This window comes from Benincasa hispida, chromosome 9 (assembly GCF_009727055.1).
Source record: "Benincasa hispida cultivar B227 chromosome 9, ASM972705v1, whole genome shotgun sequence".
NCBI classification, from domain to species: Eukaryota; Viridiplantae; Streptophyta; class Magnoliopsida; order Cucurbitales; family Cucurbitaceae; genus Benincasa; species Benincasa hispida.
This window is the reverse complement of record NC_052357.1, coordinates 61,978,845-61,987,101: the sequence shown is the minus strand read 5'-3', so window position 1 is coordinate 61,987,101 and position 8,257 is coordinate 61,978,845.

Genomic DNA, 8,257 nt, shown 5'->3' with positions numbered 1-8,257 from the left:
CAAAGCGGGTCGTTTCCGTAGTGTCATAAGGATCAGGTATCCTACCTTAATCCTTATTCTATAGACCTATTTAGGTTATCATTTAAGGCATAATCTACTTGTATATCACATATACATGCTTAAGTTCACATAAAATAACCAATGAGCTTTGTTTATTGGATATGAGTAAATTCCAGAATTAAATAACACTTATTTTATTAATTAAATAATGTATATCTTTACAAAACAACGAGACTCCGGAAATATGAGAGAATTAGGACACCAATCCCAATATGTGGCACCATATCATTCAAGTCTCGGGATCAGCTTTTAAGGGAACAATCTATCTACTTATCCCTACTTCGGGGAAGAAGTAAATTCCATTTTGTGTAGCTGAGTTCCCAATTCCCAAATCAGACGAATACAGAAAGTGGTAGGTTTGAGTCAACGAACAGGTCACTCGCACCCATGAAAATCAAATGACCGCCCTCAAAGGCAGGAGTTCTCAACTCACTCAGGATTGAGGTCATGTCACCTATGGTCATTCTAGTGAAGTGAAGTCTCTGTCATGTACAGTGTTATATAACGAGATGTTAACACTTCGTGGTCAGGCTTTATACGAATTCTTTGTATAGGACGCCCTAGTTCGCATGTCCTACATGAATGATTAGGATCAGACCATCTGTAGCAAGTCACAACATTTGTAACTATTCTACAAAGTGGGCCGCATCCGTAGAGTTACCAGGATAAGGTTTCCCTCCTATATCCATATACTATAGACTATTTTGGTTATCACTTAAGACATGATCCACTTGTATGTCTCTACATACATGCTTAAGTTACATACTGACAACTAAGGATTTTAATTTATTGGTTTGTGGTAAAGCAAATAAAATACCCAATGTTCAAAGACAAGTAGTGAAGAAAATATCATATATTATACATAAAACTGTGTTTACAAACTATAGAACACGAGAGTTTAAGGCATCATCCCCGACAATTTCTCCTTCAGTCTTTATAGTACACTACCATAAGAGTCTTCTCTACTAATATCAAGCCTTAGATTGGGTGGTGGAACCCAAATTAAGAGAGATTTGGTGTGAGTTTTGAAAGTTGGAGTGAAGCAAAAATTTTCAGAGTTTTTTCTCTTGAATATCAAATTGTATGAACGATTTTCATTCGGAAAAATCCTTATTTATTCAAATCTATCATGCAATCATGTTAATGAAGAAGATTGACACTCAATCTTCCACTCAATTGAGTGGATTAAGTGTAGGATCTAATGGAAAAGTGAGAAAAACCCACTTTCATTTTAAAACTATTTTATTTTTAATTTAATTTTGATTCTCAATTTAAATCATATTAAATTAAAAAACTAATTTCTGAAGTTGAAAATTCAAATTAAAAATTATTTTAAATAAATAATTTTAATTAATTAATTACATAATTTAATATCAAATATTAAAATAATTAAAACCCTAATCCAAAACATGAATCCTTATTCATGTAATATTTAAATCTCATTTAAATATTTCCAACTCTCCAGCACGTTTAATCGATAATTAAATGTTTGATTATGTCGAAGATAATCATCCAAACCCTAAACTGAATTTGAACATTTCAAATTCACTTAACACGCTTTTTTAAGGTTTTAATCCTTTAGTTAGTAGAGGGACCTAATGGACCTACCGATCAAAAGCTCCAACGATTTGAGATTAATTAGTTAAACTCTTCAAACTGAATTAATCAATATTCGTTAACTACCGAGACATTCTACTATAGCTCAATAGCTGCACTCTCCTTATTGTAGATATATTTTTGTTCACTTGATTTAACCATAATCAGTAAGTCGATCATCCACACATTGTTCGTATTTACAGCTAGGTCAAAAATTACCATTTTACCCCTATAATACATTTTGCTCCTTAAGTTTTCACTGATCGTTTAATGAACAATTGATTTATGGTCGTACCAATAAATAGAGTACTACTCAGCCATAGAGAGGGCATGACCTCTTTGTTCAAGACCAGAAGTCAGTACTCAAGGGAACAATTTATCTGCTAACCCTAAAATGGATAGGAGTATATTTCGTCTTGCAAGACTATGTCCCTAGCTATTTATCCAGTCTTACCCCTATAATGGAAGGCTTATTGAGCAGCAATGTTGAGTCATTCTCACCCATGCAGATTAAAGGATAATCCCAAATAAATAGGAGTCCATAGTTAGCTCAGGATTAGGATCAAGTTACCCTAGGTCATCGAATTGAAATAGTCAGTTTTAATAGTAAACAGTCGTTATAAAAAAAGTGATCATTTTATGGTCTGGTCTTATGCAAACATCTTTTGCATAGGAAGGATGCCTCCACTCACTTGTCTCCACATGAAGGACTTTGGGATCACATCGTTTGTATTAATATACAAAGTGGGCCGCATTCATAGTGTCCCCAGGATAAGGCACCCAACCGTATTCATATACTTATAGACCATTTTGGCTATATACTCAAACTTGATCATCTTTAATGTCTCTACATAAAGTTTAAGTATTCATGTTATAGCCATGGGTTCGTTAGTTTATTGAATTTAGGAATCAATGAAGACAATTTATATATTTAATAACAACTTTATTGAAAGAATCTCAATAACATCTTTATAGTAAATAGGATTATGTTTAAAGTTTACAAACTGCGAGTTTTAAGACGTATAACTTAACATGACTGGTGATGGTCTAGTGAATAATTTTCCTTGAGAGCAAGTATCACATGATAAATTCATTAGATTGAAGAATCTTCTGGCTCTTCAATGGATGTTCATCTTAATTTTCAATAATTCTTCTCATCATTATAGATCCTAGATGACCCAATTGGTCATGCCAAATAGTAAATATGTCTGGATTTATGAACTTTAGGTTCATTATTACATATATTTCAATTACTCGTATATGAGTGTAATATAATCCAAAAGATAAAGCAGATAACTCTTCCAGTGTACGCTTTTCGTATGAGACAGTAAATATGATATAAAGATACTCCATATTATTATTTCCATCAGTCTTTATATGATAACCATTGCAATGTATATCTTTAAAACTAAGCAGATTTCTTTTTTATTGACTAGAGAACAATGTATTGTCAATTGTAAATTTTGTTCCTCTAGGAAAAATAATATTTTCTTTTTCAAACTCTTTAATTAGTTTTGTAGAAATTGATATTGTTTTTACTTTTGCTTCTAGCATTGTCAGTTTGGATAAATAATTTTTACTTGTAAGTATTGTATGTGTAGTTGCACTGTCTGCCATACATAGATATTCTTACTCATTTTTTAGTCACCCAACATATGAAAATGATCGAGATTTCTTCATTAAAAGAAAATAATTACAAAAAGAAGACAATATTTGGAATATACAAATGTTAACATCTACTAAAAAGAAAAAAAACATGGAGATGAATTAAAAAAAAAAAAAAAAAACAACATTAAGTCTAGATATTTTTAAAGTCAAAGGAAACACTTCATGTTCCATCAATTCTACTGATTTTCTCTTCAGAAGATTCAAAGAAGTCCGCCACATCCAAATTTTTCATATGGGATAGATCAAATATGTCATTATCCTTATATGAAAATTTTGCTTCTACATTTTTTCCCTTTTTCTTATAGAGATGCTTGATAGAGATCAACTAAGTGTTTTGACATATGACATGTAAGTGAGCAATGGCCAGTCATTCCGCATCGAAAGCATTTATTTTCAATACTTTTTGAACTCTTATCTTGTGGAGTTTTTCCCTTGTGATCATTATTTGTGTAGTTCTTTTGAAATCTAAATGATTAGAACGACCACCAGGAAAATAATAATTATTTCCTCTCCTACAGTTATGACCTCGACCGCGACCACGACCTCAACCATAATTATTAACATTCACAGCATTCACTTCAGGAAATTGTATTGTTCTAGTTGGTCGAGATTCATGATTTTTCATTAATAACTTGTTATTTAGTTTGGCCATGAGAAGTCGTGAAATTTGTTCAGAATACTGTTTAAAACCTTTCTCTCGATATTACTACTGCAGGAGCATATCCAAAATGTAGAAAAATGTCTTCTTTAACATATTGATTTAAACTTTGGAGCCTCAAGTACATCCATTTACAACAAGCTTAAGGAAGAATATTGTTTTCTGATGATCACATTTTTATGGCATCGGTGGCGTTTTGGCATCAAACACTAATGACAAATAATTATTACTATTAATATCAAATACTACAAATTCTAATTTTATAATATTTTCATAGTAATATTATTACAAAATATTGTATTTATATTAGAAATTTATTATATATCAAATATGTAAAACAACATTTAATTTATTAATTATAACGAAGAGAGAAAACCCGATATACCTTTAGGACCTACCTTTGGCGAGGAAAACGTGGGAGCTCGTGCTGATAACATGTTGTAAACTTTAGGAGCACAAAGGAAACAAATAAACCAATAAAATATAATATTAAAATAAATATAATATAATATAATAATAAAATAAATTAATATTAAAATAAATTAANATAAAATATAATATTAAAATAAATATAATATAATATAATAATAAAATAAATTAATATTAAAATAAATTAAACAAAAGTGAAGTTAATTATCATACAATATGTTATGATAATTAACTAATATATATTTACACATACAATATAATAGTACTATGAATCTATGAGATTTAACGAATCTATATTTACACATATAATGTAATTGTAATGTGAAGTTATAAGGTTTTAACTATTAGTTTTCGTGATTACCGATTATAATATAATATTGTATCTTATTGAATTTTTCCCATCAATGTCGGTATGTTCGTTAATTAACTAATATATATTTACACAAATAATATAACAATAATATGAAACTATGAGATTCAGCTAATCTATATTTACACATTCGGTGTAATTATACTGTAAAGTTTATGAGGTTTAAACATCTCAAGTTCTAGGTTTTGCTTAATTGAGAAGATAAGTAATTTAAATTTATTTGATAAGGGATTTGAAAATTTTGAATTAAGTTGAAGTTGGAACTATATATATATTATTTAGCAATCTAAATAAAATAAAATAACAAAAAACTCTAAATCTCATCTTCTTTTTCTCCTTTACTTAGTCATAGCCACCTCCCCCTCCCCGACAAATCTCTTTCTCTCCTTCTCAATCTCATGACTACCATCGTCGAAAAGCAGATAATCGTCGTCGGTGCTTTCCACTGTCTCATCTAACCGACAAATTCCTTGCATTTCGTTGGATTTCCACTATAGTTTGATGTAATTTTTCTATGATTCCACAACTTAGCGGAAGCGGCGATGCTGAAAACAATGTAAGAGAGATTTGTTTCCTCTTGAGGTTTCGACAATGTCAATTATGATGCAGGATCAAGAACAGAATCGCCGATATTCATGGATGAAGATGAAGATCCACGACAGTGAAAATAAAAGGAAGAATAATAGAGAAATTTCAGAGTAAAATGAACATAGATCAAGAAAAATATGAGGAGAAAGTAAAACATCAACATAAGAAGAGATTTAATCGAGATGGTGAAAGTATTTCTCTCTGGTGGACGATCTTGTGCATTTTTCTAACGAATTTTCTTTGTTGAATGCATAAGCTAAGGACATTCATAAGCTTTTGACAACCATTGCCGTCTGGTCGTAGACTTCCCTCTCATGCATGCGTTCTATAGGCAATCGGAAGCGATAAGGATCATTTTGGGTGATTTTTAATTTTTGCTTCCGTAATGTTTATATAGAGTGTATTCATGGTATCTGAGTTGTTTTTGAAGCAATACATCTTTGCATTCTATATTTCACTTAATTCCGTTGTTTTTGGGTAGTTTGGTCATTTATTAATTAGTATTTTCTAATATTTAACTTCGTTTTTGTTATTTTTACAATTTGAAACATTTTTGCCATTCTTCCAAATAAAACTTTAAAATTTGTTATTTCTCTTATCAACTCTTGTTTTTAGAAAATGTTATCGCAACATCTTAAGGAATGGAATGACCAATCATGTATTTGACCTAATATCTAAACCCACTGCATCAAAATCTATATAATAATACCTAGGCCAATGATGGACCTATGCCCATAAACAAAGAAAAACTTCATGTAGAAAGTTAACGTGTATGTGTAGGATATTTCCATCAGTTCTGCCCTTTTGAGTCCACATTCTTAATAGGAGGCTTCAGCTTAGTGGCTCACCTATTCCAAAGTCCATTGAACGTTGGGCCAAATATTTTAATATCGTGTCTTGTCTTTTGTTCCATTCGAGCTTTCTTGAGTCCAAATCAATTTCTAATAATGAATACTTTAATGGAAGTAAAGAGGAATTGTGAGTTATAACTTATAACACAAAGAGAAAATGAATAAGAAAGTGCTTAGGGCAGCAGCATTAGCATACAATGGCCTTGCCTCGGTTTACCAATAATGGACACATGGGATTGTCGTAGGTCTGATGTTTTTAAAGTAAATTAATTACCATATTTATTCGGAGAATATTTTACGATCTTACACACTGAATTATGTAGTGGACAAAGGTATATATATATATATGATCCGGTAAATTAGGTGGGGCCTTGGGCTACGTGGTACTATTTGGTCTAAAATTGGACAAAATTCAAAGGCACCAGCCAAGCGCAAGAGAAAATGATTAGACAAGAAGATAAATCATTTAATTAATGTGATAATTAAAATCAAAGAAAACAACGCGCTTATTAACCCGGAATTTTTGCAAACACACTTCCCATTTGACCAACACTAATTACTATGTTCATGTCCATTCATATATAATACCTTCCTTTCATACTCACATGTGCAACTACCGCCGCTCCATTATTAATTAATCCCCAACAAAATCATCTTTTCTAATTTCTACCCCAAAAATAAAAATCTATAAATTTAACTCTACAAGATATGCTTCTTGTCACACTCTTCACTTTTCAATTAATTACACACACCTCAAATTTTCTCGTTAGATCCCATATATTGTTTCATGAAAATATATATTAAATATCTAGAATTTCAATGTCTAAATTTTAATTATATGAGATAACTAATGTCTGTATTTGGATATACATGATAATTAATATCTGGAAGTCTAATATGTGTGTTAAATTTACCAATTTTGTATATTCATAATTGTTTAATTAAAGGAAAGAATCCAATTGATGAAGTCATCAATTAAATTATTATCATCTAGTTTATTGTGATATTAATTACTTATTTAATCAATTAAAATAAGAATAAATGATTACTTTTATATTCAACATAACTAAATTATTTAAATTAATTACTAAATTATTTAATTAATACAAATTAATAATATTGATAATTAATAATAATAATAATTTATATTAAATAATCAAGATAAGATAAAATATTATTTGTAAAAGTATTAACTGAAATTTATTACATCTAAATAATATATTTATATTTAATAATTAATTAAAATTAATAGTAAAAATTTTCACCATTTTGTAGGATATTAACAAATCCATGTCAAATAAGTTTTAAAATTCTTGGATAATAATATCTTAGATTTTGAAAAGTGAAATGATGTGAAATAAATAAAGATATTAAATAAGGCCTTAAATCTTTTTTAGTACAACAAAAATGAGAGTAATGAAATTCAAACCTCTAAGTTAAAGACATCAAAGAAGTATTATATTTTAATTATTATTAAATAAATCAAATAAAGTATTATTCTAAAAGATGGTTTTTCTAGGGTTCTTTACAAAGCTCAAACACATATGGACTTTCCAATAGACTATAGACCTCATATTCACAGTTAACTAGGTTTTGCTGATCTAGAATTACATCAAAATCCATGCTGATAATCATTGCTGACGTGGAAAACAATTTACCCAAAGATTAAAAATTAAAGGTAAAACAAATAATATAAGGTGATATATATTAGAAAGAAAAGTGTGGCAACTGTTGAGAGTTGGTTAAAAAGGCAATGTTAATTATGGGATAGAAAAGTATGTGCGGGTTTTCCGCTAGAAGGACGATCCGTTAAAGCTGATGTTGAAACGTGGACGACCCACCACCGTCCGATCTCCAAGCAGAAGATCATTAGTCATTAGCAGTCGATTGGATTCATTGAACTGAAAATTTCTACAGTGTTGAAGTGTATAGTGATACATTAAATCCCTCTCCCCTCTCTTTAAAAAACAAAAACACGTTTTTTTAAAATTCGACTGACGTATAAATGGGTTAAAATTTGTGGTTCACATCCTTTAC